At 56.6% G+C, this 22,611-nt stretch overlaps 1 pseudogene; it reads right to left on the reverse strand.

Moving 5' to 3' along the window:
* LOC134432720 (zinc finger protein 850-like) overlaps positions 1-22,611 on the reverse strand; it is a 359,084-nt pseudogene that overhangs the window by 59,694 nt on the left and 276,779 nt on the right.

Raw genomic sequence — 22,611 nt, forward strand, 5'->3', positions numbered from 1 at the left:
ACTAACCCTCTTGGAATCCAGTGGGAAAAGCTTGATCCTCTAGGAATCCAGTGGAGAATGAGGCTGATCCTTTGCAATCCAGTGGGAAAAGGGCTGATCGTTTGGGAATCCATTTCTTACCCCCCAAAGACAAGACAAAGGCAGTTTTCATAGGGCATCCCAAGGGTGGAGTTGGGGTTTGGGTCAGGGGAGCAGCTCTTAGCAACACAAGAAAGGTGACATTAACATCCTTCCTCTTAGCAACAGCAGTACTTGACACAGAACGCGTCCCCAAATCCAAAATTCCATCTAAAACAACTGAGAAATTATGGAACTTCAGATATATTCAATTAATTTCCTTCATTTAATCCAGTTTTGGGTGTTTTTAAAGGATGAAGGTGAAGCAGAGGAAAATTAAGGCCAAACCAAAAGGCGAAGCAGCCAGGTGTGTTCCCAACATGGATCACAGGGAATGTGAGTGACCAGGGCTGTGCCCAAAGTGCCTCCTCCAGTGGGGGGTGGAGCTGGAGCAGCGCACGAAGCTCTGCCCGCACTCACAGGGCTTCCCTTACCGGTGCCTCCGTTGGTGTCGGGTCAAGTCAGAGCTCCTGGAGAAGCTCTTCCCACACTGGGGACACTCGTAGGGCCTCTCCCCTGTGTGGATGCGCCGGTGGGTGATGAGGTGGGAGTTGCGCTTGAATCCCTTCCCACAGTCGGGGCAGCGGAAGGGCCTCTCCTCTGTGTGAATCCGATAGTGCAGGAGGAGAACGGAGCTGGTCTGAAACCTCTTCCTGCATTTATCACACTCGTAGGGGCTCTCCCCAGTGTGGATGCGCCGGTGGTTGGTGAGATCGGAGTTCTGCTTGAATCGCTTCCCGCAGTCGAGGCATTGGAAGGGCCTCTCCTCCCTGTGACTCTGATAGTGCCGGAGGAGATGGGAGCTGGTCTTAAACCTCTTCCCACACTTCGAACACTCGTAGGGCCTCTCCCCAGTGTGGGTCCTCTGGTGCCTGATCAGGCTGGAGCTCCGGCTGAAGCACATCCCACACTCGGAGCACTTGTACGGCCTCTCCCCAGTGTGGATCCTCTGGTGCCTGATCAGGCTGGAGCTCCGGCTGAAGCTCTTCCCACACTCCCCACACTCATAGGGCCGTTCCCCAGTGTGGATCCTCTGGTGCTTGATCAGTTCGGAGTTCCACCTGAAGCTCTTCCCACACTCCACGCACGTGTGGGGCTTCTCCCCACCAGGGAGCTGCTCATGGAGCACCAGCTCCGAGCTCTGGCTCCGTCTCCGGCCGCCTTCCCGGCCCGGGCTGGCTCTTTCCCCCTCAGATCCCCGCCGGCTGCGTTTGCAGCCCCTCCTCGTGTGGCATCTCCGGGGCTTTTCCTCCCTGTTGGCTTCCTGCGCTGTGGAGCCGCTCAAAACGGCATCTTCCACCAGGTTCTGCCGCGGGCATTTGTCCTCCCTGCTCTCCATGCTCAGCTCCTGCTCTGGGGGAGGAAGGACAAGGACAGGATGGGATTTGCCTCCGTGCCACAGGCAAGGGCAAGGAGATCCCCCCAGGGCTGAGCTGCAGCCGGAGCCGTGATGGGCTGGGAGATGGAGCAGCACAGAGGAGAAAGGGGCACTGACTTCCTCCTCACCTGCCTCAGTGTCCCGGGGCATCTTCCTCTTCCTCGCAGCGTCCCAGGCCTTGGCAATGGGAAATCCTGCTATGGGGAAAACAAGGGATGAGAGCGTTTGTAGGAGCACTGGGGGGTAGGACGGTTGGGACCGACGGAGACGAGAGATCTCTGCAGCCAGGTCGTGGAACTTGCGGATTATTGCAAAGGGCCAGGGTGCAGGGCCCTGCTTGGAGCTGCCAGGCACAGCTCGGAGCAGGGCTGAGAGAAGAGAGGGGTAGAGAGGATGAGAGGGTAACAGAGAGCAAAAGCATAAGAGAGTAAGGTTCCCATTACAATACAATCAATCTTCTTCTCTGTTGAATATTTTATTTCTCACTAACCAATCTAGAATCAGATGCAAATCCTACAGCATTTACATACAGCCAGTAAAAATCATTAGATCACCATACTGTGTTACATTTTAAACCGTAAAAACTCCTCTTTGGACCCCTTCTGCTGAGCCAGTAGGGTCTGCTCTGACCCTTGGATCTGTCTGCAAGCAGAGGGAATTGTTTCATCAAAAGGGGATTACCTTCAGTTGGGCCACACCATTGTTTCCAGTTGTTCACTAACTAAGGTATCTCAAAGCTTGCTTTCATTTCAATCTTCCTTATTCTTCCCATATTCCCAAAATCTTCTCCTAGACAATCATATTTATAAGGTTTTCCTGTTTCATCTTCCCCAATACACATTGAGTTTGAAGGTCCCTCTGCCCGAGTCCATCTCTACAAGTCACCGGCCATCAGGGCTCCAGGAAAACCTCCCAAACACCCAGATTCAGCCCTGAAAACGCCTCCCAAAAGTTCCCCGTCCCTGGTTCCACCCCTCTGGTGTTCGGGGCTTTCCGCCCGTCCCAGCTCCTTGAGGGTCATGCTTGGATTGGGGGTCCCCCTTCTCCTCAGTGCCCGCCCTGCCCAGGCTGCTGGCAGTCCCAGCAATGCCAAAAGCTCCCCCCGCTTCGCTCTCCCCATTTCGGGATGCCGGGGCTGTTTGGGCTCCCGGGCTCCCTTCTCCCCTCATTCTCTGCTCTGGGCTGCAGCGGCTCCAAGGAGTCCCCCCTGCCCCTCTCCAGGCTCTTGAGGCTCCCGCCAATGGCGGCGCTCCCCCCTCTCTGGGCTCCCCCCTTTGGGCTCCTGGGGGACACAGGGCTCTTCTCCTCCTCAGGCTGCCTCTGCCGGCAGCCGCCACCGCCACCCCCAGTGTTCCCCCAAGGGGCCTTTTCCACTCAGCCTTGGACTTATTCATTCTCCAAACATCCCCAAAAAACCCAACCCAGGGACTCCTGGATTTGTTAGTTAAAAAACCTCATTTAATTTAGAAGAAGGATAATATGCCATATGTTAGACAGGAGATTTTAGGAGAATAAAAATCTTTCAAGTATCAGAAACATCCGAGACATAACAAGAAAAGACAAAGGGAAATGAAAGGGAGAGGAACAAGAGGAAAAATCAGAAAGAGAGTGGGATCCTCTGCAGGTCTTGCCCCCTCTGTTCGCGGCCCAGGCGCCTGTCCCGGGTCCCGGCTCGCTGCCCGTCTCAGTTCCGCCTGCCCCGGTTTCCATCCCAGGTGTGGCCTCACTGCCCAGGGGGCAGCTCGATCCTGCCCCAGCGCTGTCGCTCAATTTGTGTGCCCTGCTCCCACTGCCTGGCCCGCGGCCGCTCTGCCGGCCATGCTGGGGAAGATGGGGGTTGCTCTGTCCTGCCGCCTGCTCCGAGGTCACCGTGCCCACCGCACCCAGGGGGGGTCCCAGCCATCCCATCCCTGGCTGCCCTGCCCGTGCCACCTGCACTGGGCACCGCCGCTGCTGCCGGGCTCTCCCACCTGCCTTTGCTCTGCCGGGAGCTGCCGGATCAGCCGCCATCAGCCATGCAGGGGCTACCCACGCTCTGTCTCGGGCTCCACGGGAAGATCCCCCTCTGCCGATTCCGGCAGCAGACCCTGCCCACACTCCCACCGAGCCTCAGCGGGATATCCTCCCCTGACCCCGTCCTGCTCTGAGTTACATCCCCTCGGTAACCACAGCTCTGGCTGTTCAGGAAAACTCTCTCTCTCTATAGGAAGCACCTTATCAAAACACTAGGAGCTCAGTTAAAAGGCAGCCCTCTCCAAATTCTTTCTCAAAACATGGGACAAAGGCTAGAGAAGGTAAAAAAGTGAAAGAGTTAGATGAAGGGATTGCTCTATTTCCGTTCAGAGAGGTTCCCATGGGAGGGATGTGCTGCCCCGCCCCGCGGGAGCCACCAGCGCCCCTGCCGGCCGTGCCCGGAACTGCACCCAAGGGCAAAGCGCTGCAGCCCAAAGGCCAGGACTGGGTCCGGGCTCTGTTTGCTGTCAGTGCCGCAGGTGTTGGTGTTTGTTTGCTTTATTATACACACTAGTAAAGAACTGGTATTCCTATTCCCATATCTTTGCCTGAGAGCCCCTTGATTTTACTAGTCTAAAAATGAAGAGGGTGGGGGTTTGCATTCTGCATTCCAAGAGAGGCTTTTTCTGCCTTCCCGAGCAGACATCTCTCTTGTAAAGCAAGACAAGCACCCACAGGCACTGAGGGGGGCTGCAGGAGGGGCACAAGAAGGCCCTGCAGCACTCGGGCACAAAGGCACAGCAGGTGAATGCAAGAAGGGAGCAGCAAAAGGCCAAGCTGAAGGCAAAGGCCAGGACACAGTTCCTACAGCCCCTGAAGGATCAACCCCAGGGCCCAAGGGGGCCCCAGCACCCAGGGCACGGCTCGGCCACAAGCACCTGGCAGAGGCATTGCCCTCCTCGGCAGGGGAGAGCCCACCCAAACAGCCCCTGGCAAGGAACCAGGGCTCCAGCTGCAGGGCACAAGGACACTGCAAGCACAGACAGCAGCACCCTCAGGACCAGCAAGTCAACCCCTTGATGGACATGGATTGGCAGGGCTGTCACAGCTCCCATCACACCAGGGACCCTCCACACTGCAGCCCTTGAGAACATTCAGGGTGGGTCTGCATTGAGAGGAGGCATTTCCTGATGGACACAGGGACCTCTAAATCCACTCTGAATCTTCGACATATGGGGGGGAAAATGCTAAAGATATGTTTGATTAGTGAGGAGATAAGTGGGAAAGATGCGTGGTTTTGTTCAACCACTATTGGTACATCTGGGGGAGGGATTTGAAATACATGAATTTTTACTTGGTCCTAATTGTTATCATGATTCACTGGGAAGGGATTTGATCACTAAACTTGGAATGCAAATTAATATTATAAACGGTGATACAGAGGCCAGTTCTATTGCACCTCTGTGTCAAATGTCTGGCCAGGCCTATGTTGAAGTGAACCCAGAAGTTCTGGCAGCCCCAGGGAAAGAGGGAAAATTAGATATGGAGTCTCTCCAAAGCACTCTGAAGCAACCAGGACAAGTGGTTTCTAAAAGCAGCACCCTGTTCCAGGGAAGGGAAGGAAGGGGAATCAGACACAGCACAGGTCACTGCCCCATGCTCAGCTCAACCCGCGCAGCTGTGGGTGCCTGTGAGAGCCTGGCACTGAAATGCCCTGAGCAGGAAGGCTTCAATATCTTCTGCTGACACCATGGCACCTAACAGGGGGGCAAAAGCAATTCTCACTGCTTCAGCAACCACTGGAGCAGATATCAAGGCACATTCTCCCACAGGAAGCTGGGCTGGCACACAGCCTGCCCTGGCACTTTGCTGCTGCCAACACCCAGCCAGGACATCGGCTCCTGCCTAAGGAGTGCAAAGCAGCACCACTGGTGGCCAAGGGGCCCATGCCAAGTGTCCCTGAGGCCAGAAACAGCCGCCAGCACAGCTCAACACAGGGGGACCCCTCAGCCTGGCCTCAAGGGCTCTGGAGCTCCGGAGATTTGCACTTCCGGCCCGCAGCAGGAGGATGGGAGGCCGCCCCTGAGCCTGCCCTGAAGGCAACGCAGCAGCAGCCAGGGCTCCACAGCGGGCCAAGCCCCTGCGCCTGCCCACAGATCCTCGCCTGGAATCCTCTGCAATCCTGGCCACCCTCCTCTGCCATCTCCAGCCACTGGGGCCAAGCCTTGCTGCCACTGCTGCAGCTTCAGCGCTGGCTGGGCCTGTACTGCCACAGCTGCTGGGGAACACCAGGGCACAATTCCACTCTGGGGCTCACTGACACCCACACTCTGGGCTGCCTGCAATTGCAGGGCTGCCTGCAACTGCAGCGCTGCAAAATGAGTTTGGTTCTTTTAAACCTTATTTCTCTGCTCAGGCTTGGTTTTCTTTGCCTTGGGGAAATGAATCTCAAAGGTTTTATTTAAGGGGTGTTACACCACTCAACAGAGTTGACTTCAACATCTCAACACACTGGGAACAGTCCAAAAGATACCTACAGAGATAACGACAGGCAACAAAACTAGAAGAGATTTAAAGGTCATGCTTTAACTCATAAACAGTTAACAGAATACTGTTTAAAAACAAGAAAAAAAAAAAGGCATCAAAAAAAAGCAAGGGAAGGTAGGTGGGAAAGGAAGAGGGGAGTCATCAGATTACTGCCAGGGAAGAGAAGCTTTGGTTCTAGTCAGGCTGGAGAGGAGCTTTAGAAATGCAAATGAACACTGCTAGCAAAGTCTGGACAATGCACCTGGATCTCTTGCCTGGGGCAGGAATTGGGCTGATTCCCTCTGCCCCTCACCCCAAGCTCTGCTGGCTTGCACTGATGGAATTTGCACAGCTCAAGGCAGAGCCCAGGGGGAGGATATCTGACCCTGCAACAGAAACAGGTGAAGTTGCAAAGGGAAACAGAACATGGAGAATGTTGTGAAAACTTCACGATAAACAAATGGGGGGCAATCATCCCTCTGCCCACTCCAACATGTGCTGTCAATGTCTATTCTATATACGGTATATTAGAGCACTGGGGTGTTTCTGCTACTCCAACTTCAACGAAATCAGCTGGGAATCCAAGTTTAAATTGATGTTTAAATTAGAGAAAATCGGCCATTGATGCAGCCCTGGCTCCTGAGGCAGTGCAAACAATTACAAAAACATAAACGTCCACCAGAACAAATCCTACAACACCATGGACCAGCCCCTGGGAACCCGAACCAATTCATATCAGGAGCCACAGAACCCATTTCTCATTTCAATGGCATCATTAGATTACAAGCTGCCCTCGGAATAACCAACCAGACAGCTCCAGCTCCTGACCTTCCTGCCGACCAATCCACTGAAATGAGGAACACAACACTTAACCATGGGATGGGATCAGATCATCTGTTAGCAGAAAAAAGAGAAATTTGTGGAAAATTAAATGACTCAAACTGCTGTTGGCAAAGAGATGACAAAGGAAAAGTGGTGAAAAAAAAACCAACGGAAACAAAAAAGCAGTTCATGTATTGGTCCAAACGTGGAAAGGATGGGAAGGGGACATGGTTTCGTGGCTCCCTGACAGATCATGGGTTAAACGAATGTTGTTTCTTCTCTGACGTGCTACAGCAACTCTCATCTTTTTACCATGCTCCACACCTTGAGAGTGCAGCTCATTCAGCAGCTGAGCGAGGGCATGCAGGTGGCAGCCAGGCCTCCTGATCCAGAAACGGCTACAGAAGGACAGGGAATGAGGGCACTGCGAATAATCCCAAAACCAAAGACGACTCAGCAAGGAAAAAAGAAAAAAAAAAAAAAAAGGAAAAGAAAAAAAAAATCACTGAGTGAATCTACCTGGAGATTGGGTCAGGGACTCCTACATAAGGAAGGGAAAAAACACCAGTTTCAAAAACTGTTACTAATTTACATGGACCGCTGCTCAGACAAAGTCCCGCTGAATTCCTGAACGTCCAGAAGAACAAAGACTTAACAGAGCCGTGAATATCGGCTGTTATACAAAAGTGGGAATGCAAATTAACGAGGACATGCACTTACCTGATCAGGAGGTCTGAACCTTCCAAGTACCTCAGCCAGTGGGCAAAGGGAGAGGGAGATGGGCCGGGAAAATGAGGATAAAAAGGAGGCTGCGAACTACAATCATGGCAGAGAGCGCACGGCAAATGCCCCACGGCCTCTCCCTCTGCTCAGCAATAAAGTCACTTTTACAGGACTCCTCTGTCTCCTCTGCGCACAGAAACCTCCGGCCACGGCAATTTCCCCGCACAGCCCCGGGCACGGGGCAGCCCCCTCTATCCCAGCCACAGCAACCGCGCCGAGCCAGCGCTGCTCCGGCAGCGGCTCCTGCCGAGGCAGCGGCCGCAAGGAGACCGCGGGCAGCCGCTCCCGCAGCGCCCTCACGCCAGCGGCAACACGCGCCGGACACGGCACAACGAACCCGCCCGAGCCCCCTGCCGCCCCCGAGGCCCGCAGCCAGCCCCGAGCCCCCGCACAACCCAGCGCGGCTCCCACCTGCGCTGCGGCCGCCTCCGAGCTCCGCCACCGCCTCACCGCGCTCCGGCCGCTGCCGCCGCTCACGGGACCGCACACACGCTCCGACAATGGCGCCGCTGCCCAGCCACGGCCGCCCTCAGCCCGCCACCGGGGCCCTGCTCCGCCCCGCTCCCACCAATCAGCGCGCCACAACCACGACTGACGGCACCATCGCCCAATCCCAGCCAGCGGCGGGCTCTGCACACGGCACAACCCCGCCCCGCGCTCTCAGGGCGCCCCGGGCTGCGTGAGGGCAGAGCCGGAGCTGAGGAGCAGCCCTGGAACGGGCCCGGGCCCGAGGGGGATTGAGCTGAAAACACAAACAAACTTCTCCGCACCTCCCGCCACGGCTTTCCCGGCACTGCGGCTCCAGTGGCTCTAGCTCAGCCGGGAGTCTTGGAGGCTGACTTTTCCTACCCCTAATTAGGAGCATCAGGGCATCGCTTTGATTTCCCCCAAAAAGAGAAAACCGCCCCAAATCCCTGTGTATGAGTCGGGGAGGGGCGAGATTTCGGACAGAAAACTCCAAAAACTCAGAGCAGGATAATGAGAAATAAGTGAAGACCCTTAAATCCAGCTTTCTCCCACGCCTCCGTCCTTCCAGCTGCACCTCCTGCCCCGGCAGTGCCGCAGACAGGGAATGGGGCCGGGCTCAGTTCATGCCCCGGGGCTTCTCCCTCTGCTCAGGGACAGGAGTCGTTCCCCTGCTGCACCCTGGGCTCTCTCCCACCGGAGACTTCTCCAGGAACTTCTCCAAGCTGAGTCCATCCCACGGGGCACAGCCCCCTCCAAGTGCTGCAGCGTTGGTCACTGTGCCCCAGTTTCTCAGTGCTAATCTCAGGAGACTGTCTCTCGGGATATTACCACTACAGCACTCGCAGCAGAATATACACACGGAATTTTAACAGCTCTGAAATTAAAAGAACCAACGAGAGAGAGAAAGAGCGAGATTCCGATCGCGGCGCTCCGGAGCGGCGCTGCGGGAACGATCCCTGCGCCAGCACTGCCGGCCCCAGGCCAAGCCCAGCCCCGCAATCCAACCCCGCTGCTCACAGCGCCCGCCCTCCCCGGCCCGGGGCACAGCGAGCCCCGCACCCGCTGCGCTCCCGAGCACAAAACGCCCCTTCCCACCGCGCTCACCCGATAAACACAGCGCCCCTGCAGCCGCTCACGCCTCTCTCGCTCCTCCCGAGCTTCTCGGCCTCCCGCACCCTCTGCCCCGCACCTGGGCCCCGCCAGTGCCGCGGGCTGGGGGCAGCAGCTGCACCTTCCTCTGCCTCTGCTCCAGCCCTGCCCAGGTGCCTCGGCTCCCTTCGTGCTCGCCACAAACTGAGGCCTTCACAAGGCTGACCTAGAACAGAGGCCAGACACGGTTACACAATAAAGCAGGCATTTGTTAAAAGGCCTCCGTGGATACACCTTGGGTACAACAAGAGCCCAGCCAGGGCTACGCCCAAGATAGACCAAAATGGCCACAAAATGGACGGCCGGTCACGAGGTCTGTCACTTTTATAAGTTCTGCTCCATTTGCATGTTGGAGTTAATTGACCAATTATGTCTTTAGATGATGAAGTCCCATCCTTCTTGTTTTTCTCTCTTCAGTCCATGTTGTTTATGCTCTTGGGCCTGAAGTTTGGATTATTTGTCCTTGGGTTCACAGCTGGAAAGGAATTGTTTTGTCTCCCTGCTCTGTGAACAGAGCTCAGCATCCCTTAATATGAAGCCCAGACCCACAGAGTAAAGCAGCACAGAATCTGAAGAATAGAAAAGCCAAAACCTGAGGTATCAAATCCATGAGAGCCCCCCACACACTCACCACGCCTCCCCCTCGGCACCCCCCAGGCCCTCCCCATTGATTGAAGCCCCCAAAATGCTCGCAGGCCCGAGCCCCTCGGCCCCCCTGAACCCCCAGCCCGTGTTCTCACCTGGGAAACCCCAAATCTTTGGGAATTCTCAACTGGTATGACCCAATTCCCTGGAAACCTCACCTGGGACCCCCAAAACCTCCCCTGGGATCTCCAAACCTTCCAGGATCCCCCCAAACCCCCCAGGACCCTCCCAACTTTATCTGGGATTCACCCAAACTCCCTGGGAGACCCCAAACTCCACCTGGGATCCCCTAAACCCCCCAAAACACTGGTGACAGTGGGACAGAACTGTTGACACCGGGTTGGTGGCACTGGAATGATGATACAGGGGTGATTGCACTGGGACAGCCTCAGGGACACTGGGGTGGTGACACTGGTGGCACTGGGGTGGAATTGGTGGCACTGGGCTGGTGGCACTGGGGAACTGGGGACACTGGGACAGGACTGGTGGCAGTGGCACAGAGACTCGGGGATTGAACAGGTGGCACTGGGCTGGTGGCACTGCCGTGTCCCTGGTGCCACCTGTCCAGTGTCCCCATGTCCCTGCAGTGTCCCTGGGGGTGGCCGAGGACGGTCACCTGCTGCTGGCCCTGGCCATGGTGGCCGTGTCCTGCAAGGTGGCCTGGCGGGATCTGGGGACATTGCAGCATCACCTGGCCACCAGCGGGGCCACCAGGGCCAGCGCCGAGGCCACCGTGGCCACCAACGAGGTCACCGCGGATGTGCTGGGGCAGCTGGAGGAGGTGACGCGGGCGCTGGGGACGTTGGTGGCCGCTGTCACTCAGGACAGGGAGGTGACGCCATGGGGGACAAGGGGACAGGGCTTCCCCAGCGCTGCCCAGATGCCTGGGGACATCGTGGTGGCCTTGGGGACACCAGGGGAAGGGCACAAGGAGGTGACACAGAGGCTGGAGGTGGCCCAGGGGGCGCTGGCAGGGTAGGGGTAGGGACAGGGTGGGGACACGTGGGTGGCCCTGTCACCACTGGGGCACGGGGACACCCTGAGGGACATTGGGGACCTTGGGGACACCCCCGTGTCCTTCCCTTGGAGACACCAGGGCCAACTTGACGTCCCCTGTCCCATTTTGGGTCACCACAATGTCCCTGATGTCCCCGCAGTGTCCCCAACAGGACATCGGGGGACACTTGCGCCTTGTTCAGGACCCTGAGGAGACATCAGGGCCATGTGGGGACACTCAGGGGACATTGGGGTCTCATTGGGGACATCGGCGGGACATTGGGGACCCCGCCCTGGCCCTGCCGGCGGGGGGCGGTGCTGGGGGGTGACCTCACCTTTCCCTCGCCCCTCCCCACCCCCCCGGCCGCCCCATTCGGGCGAGTCTCTGACTGTCGGGTGTGTTCACTCCCCGGAGTGTCACCAAAGTGTCACCAGAGTGTCTCCAAGGCGTCCCTGGTGTGTCCCCCAGCAGCCATGGAGCCCCGCGAGGTGCGACAATCCCGGCGCGGGGGCGGGAGGGGACACAGGGGACACAGGGGGTGGCGGGAGGGGCCGGGGGGGCCAGAGGAGACCAAGGTGGTGGGGGGGCAAGAGGGGAGAGGGGTTCACAAGGGGGACAGGAGGATGTGGCAGGAAGGGGGGATGTGACAGAGGGGTGGAGGGGACTGAGGGTGGTGGGGTTGGGGGGACAGTGGGGGGCAGGGTGTGGCAGAGGGGATGAGGGGGTAACAAAGGGACAGAGGGGACAGCAGAGCCCTCCAGGGAGGGGACGAATGGGACCCTGGGAGGGCACAAAGGCACCACCGCAGGAGGCCACAAGAGCCACCAGGTCCCTGACACCTCCCCTGTCCCCTCCTCAGCTGATCCCATCCCTGCTGGAGTCGCTGGTCACCATGGTGGCCACCCTGAACAAGGTGGGAGACACCACGGCCCCGCGGGAAAAAATCGATGAGGTGCTGGATGGGCCCCCAGAGTGCCTGCACGCAGGCCTGGAGGGCTTTGCCACTCGCCTCCGGAACACCCTGGACCACGGTGGCGTCACCTGGTGGCACCGTGGTGTCACCTTCGAGCACAAGTACACTCTCACCTCCCTGGGCCAGGCCCTGGCCGCCTATGAGAGCACCCCATGGACCACCTGGGCCCAGGTGACGAGGGTGGCCAGAACCTGGCAGAAGTCGGTGGCCACACTCGTGGACAGCTGGTTCCAGCTGCTGGGGAAGGCCACCGAGCTCCGGGATGCCTGCAGGGACGTGGTCGCCGGTGAGGGCACCACTGCGGCCATAGAAGCTGCTATGGGAGAAGCCGAGGTGGACAGCAGTGAGGAGGAGGAGGAGGCCACCACAATGAGAGAGCAGGCAGAGGCGGCCTTGGAGATGCTGGAGCAATTGGTGGCCGCACGTGACGAAGCCACTGCATTCCCCCGGGAGCTGTGGCGCAGGGTTCGGGACATCAAAGCTGCCCTGAAGGGGACAAATGAGCCGACCCGCGACTTCCGTGTGACCTTGGCGGCCAAGGTGGCCGAGGCTGAGCGGCTGTGGGATGCCAGCGCCCGCCTGGCCAACGATCACCTGCTGCACACACTCGGGGACATGGAGTGCATCTACTGGGCTTCCTGTTATGACCCTTGGCATGATAACCATAGCCACCGTGAGGTGGTCGAGAAATGCCAAAGAGCCATCGAGGACATCCCAAGTCTGCTGTGGGAACAGTGATGTCACCACTGTGCTGTCACTGGGGACAGTGACTTCATCGGGGACATCACTGGTGTCACTTGTCCCCTCCCTACTCCCCACATGGGATTTGAGACAAATTTAGGGAATTTTCTGGGAATTTTCTTTGAAATTGTCCCAAATCCTGATGGGAATTCCTGGGGTACTGTCACTTGGGATGCTCAGGGACACACAGGGACACTTTGGGGACACGCAGGGACATGCAGGGTCATGGTAGCAGGTCAGGGGGTGAATGAGCCCCCTCGGTGCCTTCAGCAGAGGCAGCTTTCCGCCGTGGCTGCAGTGGAGCTGCGTTATAAATGACAATATAACAATTGGCTTTTGCAATTCCTGTATTGGCTTTTGCAATTGTTGTTATTGATCACAAGTATTTTGCTATGGTGCTTGATATTGATACTGATGACTGATAATCCCTTGCAGCTGCTTGCTGGTACAATATAATCTATCCGTTGATGTGTGCACTGTGTTACCGATTTATTGTTTGCCTAATAAGACTGTGGACTATCGTGCCTTGAATGAAGTGACTCCACCACTGAGTGCGGCTGTACCGGACATACTGGAACTGCAGTACGAGCTGGAGTCCAAGGCAGCAAAGTGGTACGCGACCATCGATATTGCTAACGCGTTTTTCTCCATCCCTCTGGCAGCAGAATGCAGGCCCCAGTTTGCTTTTACATGGAGGGGAGTGCAGTACACCTGGAACCGACTGCCCCAGGGGTGGAAACACAGTCCTACCATCTGTCATGGACTGATCCAGGCTGCACTAGAAGAGGGTGAGGCTCCAGAACATTTACAATATATTGATGATATCATTGTTTGGGGGAACACGGCAATAGAAGTGTTCGAGAAAGGAGAGAAGATAATTCATATTCTCTTGGAAGCCGGATTTGCCATTAAGAAGAGCAAAGTCAAGGGACCTGCCCGAGAAATTCAGTTTTTGGGGGTGAAGTGGCAAGATGGACAGCGTCAGATTCCTGCGGATGTTATTAACAAAATCACTGCTATGTCCCCACCAACTGATAAGAAGGAAACACAAGCTTTCTTAGGTGCTATAGGTTTCTGGAGGATGCACATCCCTGAGTATAGTCAGATTGTGAGACCCCTTTATCTGGTTACCCGCAAGAAGAACAACTTCCATTGGGGCCCTGAGCAGCAGCAAGTTTTCATCCAGATCAAGCAGGAGATCACTCATGCTGTAGCCCTTGGTCCAGTCAGGACGGGACCAGATGTGAAGAACGTGCTCTACTCTGCAGCCGGGAGCCATGGTCTGTCCTGGAGCCTTTGGCAGAAGGTGCCTGCCTCTGCCCCCAGCCCCGTTATCATCAAGGACCCCCTCCCAATTTACCAGGGCCCCCCCATTCACTGCTCCCTCCCTTCACCGATTCCGCAAAGCGCTGGGACCCGCCGATCCATGAGCTCCCCCCAGTGCGCCAGGACACCGACACCACCATCCATGGGACCCGACCCTCACCCCCCACCCCTCACTGCCCTCCCACTCACCAGGACCCCCCCAATCCATGGGACCCCCCCGCACTCACCAGGACCCCCCCCCGGCACCCCCTCCATTGATTGAACCCCCCCGAAATGCCCCCAGCCCCTCCCCGGCACCCCCGAGCCCCCGGCCCGCGTTGGGCCCCGGTGGGGCCGCCGCTGAGCAGAGCCTGTCAATCAACGCCGATCGGGCTTGTAGCCACGCCCATGGGGAGGCGGGGCCCCGCGGGACGGCCAATGGAGACTGGCAGAGAGGGGAGGGGGCGGGGATTGGAAAGACGAGGAATGGGAGCGTAGAAAAGGGGCGGAGCCCTATGAGCGGCGGCCAATGGGGAGGGGAGAGGGCGTGGCCTGGGATGCGAAAAAAGGGGAGCGCGGGAAAAAGCGGGCAAGGAATGGGGGTGGGGGAAAGGGGCGGGGCCTGGAGGAAAACAAAAGTGGGCGTAGCTTGACGGAGAATGAATGGGGCGGGGAAAGGGACGGGGCCTAAAAGGAAACGAATCTGGGCGGGGCCTGGCGAGCAAGGAATGGGGCGTGCGAAAGGGGCGGGGTTCCAAGCGGAGCCTGGGAAGGGGAGAAAAAGAGACCCCTTGGGGACACTGGGGGGTTGTTGGGGACACCAAGGCTCCCAAGCGATCCCAAATCCTACTGGATCCCAAGGAATAACCCCAAATGGTCTCAAATCCCAAATCCTGGATCTAAAGCTTCCCAGATCCCAAATGCCGCTGGATACCCCAAATCCAATCCTAAAAGGTCACAAATCCTGGATCCAAACCAATCCCAAATCCCAGACCCCTACTGGATCTCCAAAAACAATCCACAAAAACCAATTTCAAATCAAGATCCTGGCAGGAAAATGGACAGGGATAGTGGGACAGGAAGGGGGACACTGGGGTGAAACTGGTGGCAATGGGATGGAGACATTGGTATGGGGACAATGGGGTGGTGGCACTGGGAGCACAGGGATGGAACTGGGGAGGTGGCACTGGAGTAGGACTGAGGACACTGGGCTGGAGCTGGGGACAATGAGAGGGGACTGGGAAGACTGGGATGGTGACATTGGTATGGGGACAGTGGGGTGGTGGCACTGGGCTGGCACTGAGAGCACTGGGATAGAACTGGGCTGGTGGCACTGGGATGAACCTGGTGGCACTGGGATTGAACTGGGGACACTGGAGTGTGACAGTGGGGCAGCCCTGGGGACACTGGACTGCTGGCACTGGACTGGTGGCACTGGGATGGAACTGGGGACATGGGGACAGGGCTTGTGGCAGCGGCACAGGGACACTGGGATTGAACTGGTGCCACTGGGATTGAACAGGTGGCACTGGATGGGTGGCACTGCTGTGTCCCTGGTGCCACCTGTGCGGTGTCCCCGTGTCCCCAGAGTGTCCCTGGGGTGGCTGAGGACGGTCACCTGCTGCTGGCCCTGCCCGCGGTGGCCGTGTCCTGCCAGGTGGCCCAGCAGGGGAGGAGGCATCGCGGTGTCACCTGGCCACCAGAGGGGCCGCCAGCGGGCCGTGGCCATGCGGGGGGCGGGGCCTGGTGCTGTGACGTCACCTCGCCCCGCCCCTTTCCGGCGGGCGCCATTCCTTGGACATCGGCTCTGGCTCTGCGGGGAGATCGAACCGGCACCGAGAGATCAAAGGAACGATGGGAAGGGTTCCCCTGAGTGATGGATGCAAAAAGAGATTTGCCTTCGCAAACAATCGGGGCTTGGGGGGTTAATTAATTAATTAATGCTGGCATCAGCAACCCAGTGCCAGCCCAGTGTCCCCAGTCCTGTCCCAGTGCCACCAGCCCAGTGCTCCCAGTGCCAGCCCAGTGCCACCGCCTCATCGTCCCCATACCAATGTCACCAACCCAGTGTCCCCATCCTATCCCAGTGTCCCTGTCCCAGTGCTCCCATTTCTGTCCCAGTGTCCCCAGTTCCACCCCAATGGCAAAACAGCAAAAAAGAAGAATTAATGAATTCTTCTCTCGTCACCAGAGAGTGAAAACACGACACGATTTACGTGCAAGGAGAAATAAAATAAATTGGTTTAATGCACAAGATAGCATGGAGGCCAGTCAAGGGTTAAAACCAAACAAAAGAATATCTGAACTCACAGGAATGTTTGAAAATAATTTATATAGAATATAGAAAATTATATGCATAATTTTATATAAAAAGGAGCAAATTTTTAGTTAATATATTCATAATACATAAGTATAATATAAATTCTGTTAGTATAAAATACATTAATGTAAATATTTTTATCAAATATATAATATTTCTATTGTATTACTCTCTCTATGTAATACTAATATATATTTTGATTAACATTATATTATGAATATTCATAAACCCTAATGAATATGCATGAAAACCTCTTTGATGTAACAGGACGTAAAGAACATGGCTTAATTAACGGTGAGCTTTTGGCAATTAGCACCAGAATTTTAACCTTTAACAAAATTCTATAAATATTTCAATTCTGACCCGTGTTTCTCACAGGGGGTCCCGGCTGATAATGGGGGAGGGGGGGACAGGACTGAGCCCCAAGAGACCCCCCCAGTGCTGGGGACCCCCCTGTGCCCCCCCAGCACTTGGAGCCCCCCTCGTCCCACTCCCGGCTCCCCCCAGTCCCGGTGCTGCTCCCGGGGGTCCTGCGGCTCTGGGGGCTCAAAGGGGAGGGGGCAGAACCCCCGTGATGGGGGGGGGCACAAAGGGGGGTCCAGGCCCGGCACTCGGGGGGGTCGGTGCACGAGGGGGGGTCCGGTCCCTGTCCCGGTGCTCGGTGAGGGGGGATCAGGGCACGAGGAGGGTCCAGTCCCGATGCTGGTGCACAGGGGGTGCTCAGTGATTCGGGGGAGTTTCCAGTGGCCCCAGTGCACGAGGGGGGGTCTCGGTGCTCGGTGATTTGGGGGGGTTTCTGGTGGTCCCAGTGCCTGAGGGGGGGTCCCAATGAATGATGACAGCACTGATTGATGGAGGGGTCTCCGGTGGTCCCGGTGCACCAGGGGAGGGTCCCGGTTCCTCGGGGGGGGGTCCGGTGGTGCCGGTGCACGAGGAGAGGGAGGGAAACTCGAGGGTCCTGATGCCTAAGGGGGGTCCTGAGGGGGGCGTCCTGGTGCACGAGGACGGTGAAATTCGGGGGTCCCGGTGCTCAGGGGGGTCCCAGTGGGTGCTCAAGGGTGGCGTGTGACACAGAGAGAGATCCCGGTGACACCAGGGACCCCCACACAGCGACTGGGCCAGTCCTGGTGACACTCGGGAGTCTCTTGGTGGCACTTGAGGATTCGGTGGCACTCCGGAGGCTCGTGGTGACATAAGGAGCTGGTGGCACTGGAGGTGCTCTTGATGACATGAGAAGCTGGTGGCACTCAAGGAGCTGGTGGCACTCGACTGTCCACAAGTTTCTCCAGTGACATCACTGCACCAATGACATCACAGTGGTGACATCACTGTCCCCACAGCAGCCTTGGGATGTCCTCGATGGCTTTTTGGCACTGCTCAGCCACTGCATGGCTGCCGGGGCCACTGGGGCCACTGTGGCCACTATAGGGACTCAAGAGGAGGTCGTGGATGTCCCCAAGTGTCTCCAAAAGGTGATGCTTGAACAGGCGGGCGCTGGCCTCCCACAGCTGCTCAAACTTGGCCACTTTCGCCACCAAGTCCTCAGGGACATTGGGGGATGCCTCCTTTGTCCCCTCCAGGGCAGCCTCAATGTCCCTGAGCTGGCACTCCATGTAACTGATAAACTCAGTGGCTCTGTCACACACATCCACCAAGCGCTGCAGCGGCTCCAGGGCCACCTCTGCCCAATGTCTCCTCCTGATTGCCGCCCTCGCCCGCCTGGAGGCCACCACAGCCTCTCCCATGGCCTCGTTGGTGGCCATTGCCACCTGGGCATCACGTGTGGCCCCCACTGAGGCCTCCTTATCCCTGTCCAGGGCCACCATGAGCTGCTGGGCTGTGGCTGCCAGGTTGTCCCCAGCTGTCCCCCGGCTGGTGGCCTTGTCCTGCTGGTCCCTGGCCCAGGCAAGGGTCACGTCCTCGCAGGCATCACAGAGCTTGGTGATCTCCTCGACCAGCTGTTTCCATCTCTCCTCACACGCAGACACCAACTCCTGCCAGGCGCTGCCCGTGGCTCTCACATCGGCCCAGGCGGCCCCAGGAGTGGCCCCGAGGGTGGCCAGGGCCTGGCCCAGGGAGGTGACACCGGGGTGTTCCAGGCCCTTACGGAGGCTCCAGGTGAAGATCCTCAGGGCGGCGTGCAGCAACTTTGGGGGCACACAGCGCCGCACGCCCCGGTGTGGCCCAGTCATGGTGGCCGTCACATCGCCCAGAGTGGCCACCACGGACACCAGAGCCTTGAAGCCCCAAAACAGATAGCCTTCAAGAAATAATGAGTTAAAACATAGAATGTGAAGCATTTGAAGAAAGCATAGCATTAAGAAACACATAAAGCAATAAATCAGCTAAAGCATGAAACACAATGACAGGAAAGAGAGATAGGGATAGGAGAACTGATAGGCTAAGCATGTTCAGAGCCAACAATGTCAAACTGACCCTAAGAACCTTGCCAAGCCATAGGGACCAAGCCAAGCACACCGGGAATTGGCCAAATTAGGAAAGAAGTTCAAAAGTTTAAGGAAGAAGACTCATCAGGAGACCCCAGCCCATGATGAAGGCAACCGGAACGGCCCCCAAGATGATCCTCAAAAGAGGTGTCCCCGCCCACACTCCGCCTACACCACGCCCCATATGAATATTCATGCAAAGATATGATTATGTATATGATCTGATGTAATCCTATATTCAAAAACTGTATAAAAGGCCTGCCTTTGTTACGGGAAACTCAGAAATCCATTTTGTGATTTCTCCGATGCGTCGCAATAAAATACCTCCTGCTTATTTGACCTAGGCTGAGTCTCTTAAGCAGTTATTCTCGCCTTTTGGGGCAAAATTCGGCATCAGCCTCCAGCAGCTGGGGAGGGGACAGGGGAGGTGTCAGGGACCTGGTGGCACATGTGGCCTCTTGTGTGGCCCCTGTGCCCTCCTGGGATCCCATTTGTCCCTTCCCTGGAGGGCTCTGCTGTCCTCTCTGTCCCTTTGTCACCCCCTCATCACCTCAGCCACCCCCTGCCACCCTCCCTGCTGTCCCTGCTGCCAGGCCCTGCCACCACACTCGTAGCCTCTGCCAGCCTCTGCTGTCCCTTCTGCCAGCCCTCATGTCCCCATCCCCGTGTGTCACCCCCATCCCCCCTGCCCCCACACCATTTCACCTCTCCCCTTCCTGCCACTGCCTCCTGTCCCCTTTGTGACCCCCTGTCCCCTCCCACCACATTCCCCATCTCCCCCCATTCTCCACTGCCCCTCACCCCCAGTGTCCCCTTTGTCCCCCTCTCCCCTCGCTCCATCGCACCTCTTGGGGCTCCACGCTCACTGGGGACACACTGGGGATGCTCTGGAGACACTCTGGGGGTCGAAGGAGCCTCGGGATGTCCTCGATGGCTCTTTGGCACCGCTCGGCCACCCCACAGGCACTGGGGCAGGCAGGACCACCAGTGAAATAGACCTTGATGATGTCATCAACTGCCCCCAGCAGGTGATCCTTGACCAGGTGCATCTTGGCCTCCCACAGCTGCTCGGCCACCGCCACCTTGGCCACAAAGTCCTCAGGGACATCAGGGGATGCCTCATTTGTCCCCTCTAGGGTGGCATTGATGTTCTGAGCAGGCGCCGCAGCTCCCGGGGGAACGCGGTGGCTTCGTCACACGCGGCCACCAAGTGCTCCAGCAGCCCCAGGGCCACCTCCACCCGCTGTCTCACCATGGTGGCCCTTGTTGCCTCGCTGGCAGCCACCCTGGCCTCTCTCCTCACCTGGGCTTCATGCCCGGCCACCACCTCGGCCCCCTCCTCCCTGCCCAGGGCCTGACCCAGCTCCACCATGTTTTCCTGAACTGTCCCATCATGGGCAGCCGTGTTCTGCAGCTCCCTGGCCCAGGTGGTGAACGCCTCAGCAGCCACCTCCCTCCAGGTGTTGCGGAGCTCAGAGGCCTTCCTGGCCAGCTCGGCCCAGCTGTCCACAAGTGCAGCCACCAACCCCTGCCACTTGCTGGCCACCATTGTCACACGGTTCCGGGAGATCCAGGGCGTGCTCATGCAGGCAGCCAGGGCTTGGCTCATGGAAGTGACAGGGTCATCATCATTCATGGTGACAAACCTCCTGTTTCTTGCCTAGCAGTTTCTGGGATGGGGCATCAGGAATGCGTTTACTTCAGTGTCAGTGGCACTGCAGAGATGCACCTGATGTAAGAATCCTCTGAAATAACACAGGCAAACCACACTGACTCTGGAAAATGGCCTGTAAAGCTGGTGTCCATATTTGGAGAAGCAAAATGGGCTATTTCTGATGGAGGTTCCTACTAACAAAGCCAACCAATGAAACTGGCTCTCAACGTGAGATCATTTGGATGTTGCAGTGGCTGTGGCAGCCCCAGGGTTTGGGGTTTTTGGTTGGCATAGCAAAATGAGCTCTGAGCAGCATCTGTGGCAGGGAGGAAAGTGCCCCTGGAGCTGGGGCTGAGGCCCCGGGGTGGATGTGAGCCCGTGTGGGTGTGAAGGGAGCTGGCAGAGCGCTGAGTTTGCTTTCCCTGCAGGCTCGCGCTCTGATCTGGCAGAACGGGACCCCGCAGCTGCAGGAGCCCCGGCGCCTGTCGGCTCTGCTGCGGGACTGCCTCGAGTGCAGCCTGGAGCCGGACGAGGAGCGGCGCTGGGCTGCCCAGGAGCTGCTGCAGCTGAGGGCCAGGGGCTGCAGGGGAAGCAGCAGCGCCAGGGAGGGGTTTTCTTGTGGGGCCCCCTCCGACAGTCTCCAGTCTGGCTGCGTTCCACACGCAGAGCAAGCAGAATCCTCGCCTGCTGTGGCTTGGCAGGCTCCTTTGGAGCTCATCTGGGCCTGGTGCCCCACAGCGAGCGGGGACATCTTGTGAGATGCAAAGCTGTGTTTCGTCTCAGGTACAAGCAGGCGATGTGTGTATCTGTGAATGCGAAATGTGTGGACCCGGACAATGGGAGAGCTGTGAATTCCATTAATAACATAGGAAAATAAAGCATGGAAAAAGGCCTTTGAACCTATCTTTTGTTTGCAAGTAACCCTAGTTGATTTAGGAGCATTGGAATTAGGATGTTAAAGATGTTGCTTTTTGATTGCATTTAATCCATAAAAAGCTCTGCAATAATAACCTTTTGAAGTAAAATTTTAGAATATTACTTGTATCCTTGAAACTATAGCTTTGGAATATATATAAAGGAAATATGCCTATCTCAAGCCTTATTGAAGCAGAGAAAAACAGCTTGAGAAAGGAACATGAGTATCACCTCAAGGGTTTATGGTCTTGACCAAAGGAAAGCTGGATGTCACTGTTATGAGATTTATAGTCTCTGCAATTAAAGGGTGGACACACATCAGGGGAGCTGGAGCCCACCAGATGGGAGTTGTCTTTCTTCTTTCGGAAACTGGACCATCACCATCTGGGGATACTCCTTTGAGATACATCCGGAGAAATTAAAATCACAATAGTGTATAGAATTGTGATGTAATAATTTGGAATAAAAATTGCTGATGAGTAAAAGATTGGAAATAGAAACTGCTGGAAAAAACTGATGAGTACCCCTATAAATACCTGTAACCATCAATTATCGGTGTGCAGTTGAAGGGAAAATTTTCCGCACTGTATTGCTCATACTTTACCATATTAAATAATAAATTGATCGCTGCTTGAATATTGGCCTAGTCCAGCTTCTTATTCATAAAATCTTCAAGCAGGTCAGGGGGCCCAGAGCCCTGCCTGACTTGAGCTTGGATGTTTCCAGGGAGGAGGCACCTCCCACATCTCTGGGCACCTTCTGTCAGTGTTTCCCCACTCTCCTGGTTAAAAAATTCTTCCTTAGATCTAATCTGAGCCTGCTTCCCTCTCCTGAGTTTCAAACCATTTCCCTTTGTCCTGTTGCAACAGAGCCTGTGAGGAACTTGACTCTGGAAAGTAACAGTTCATTTCTTTCCTTTTTATCCTTTTGGCAGCACCCATTTTTATCATCAGCCAAGCCTCTCTCCAGCCTGACCCCTCTGATCACTGCAGCGGAGCAACTGAGGGAGCAGCGGAGGAGATGAAGCCCTTGAGGACAGCTTTCAGTTACAGAAGTAAGGACAACTAGTTAGTTATGGTAGTTAGCAGTGGTAGTTCGTTATGGTAGTTAGCACTGTAGTTGGTTATGGTAGTTAGGACAGCCTGTTTGTTATGGCAGTGTTTTGAATAAAAACTCTCTTAACCCTCAACTGCCTTGCCGTGTCCCTTCCTTCTCCCGCTGTGCCTCAGCTGCCCGGAGCAATGTGAGGGGAGAGCGGGCCCAGCCTGGCCCAGAGCTGAGCCCCAGCAGAGCCCTGGCAGAGCCCAGAGCAGCCTCGGCACCTGCAGAGTCAGCCTGGAAGGAGGCGCTTGGAGCCTTCTCGGCTGCACCCGGCTCTTGGTTACAAACTGGGTGTGCTGGAAAATGCCACCGGCTCT

The sequence above is a fragment of the Melospiza melodia genome, assembly GCF_035770615.1.
Source record: "Melospiza melodia melodia isolate bMelMel2 chromosome 7 unlocalized genomic scaffold, bMelMel2.pri SUPER_7_unloc_1, whole genome shotgun sequence".
Lineage (NCBI taxonomy): Eukaryota > Metazoa > Chordata > Aves > Passeriformes > Passerellidae > Melospiza > Melospiza melodia.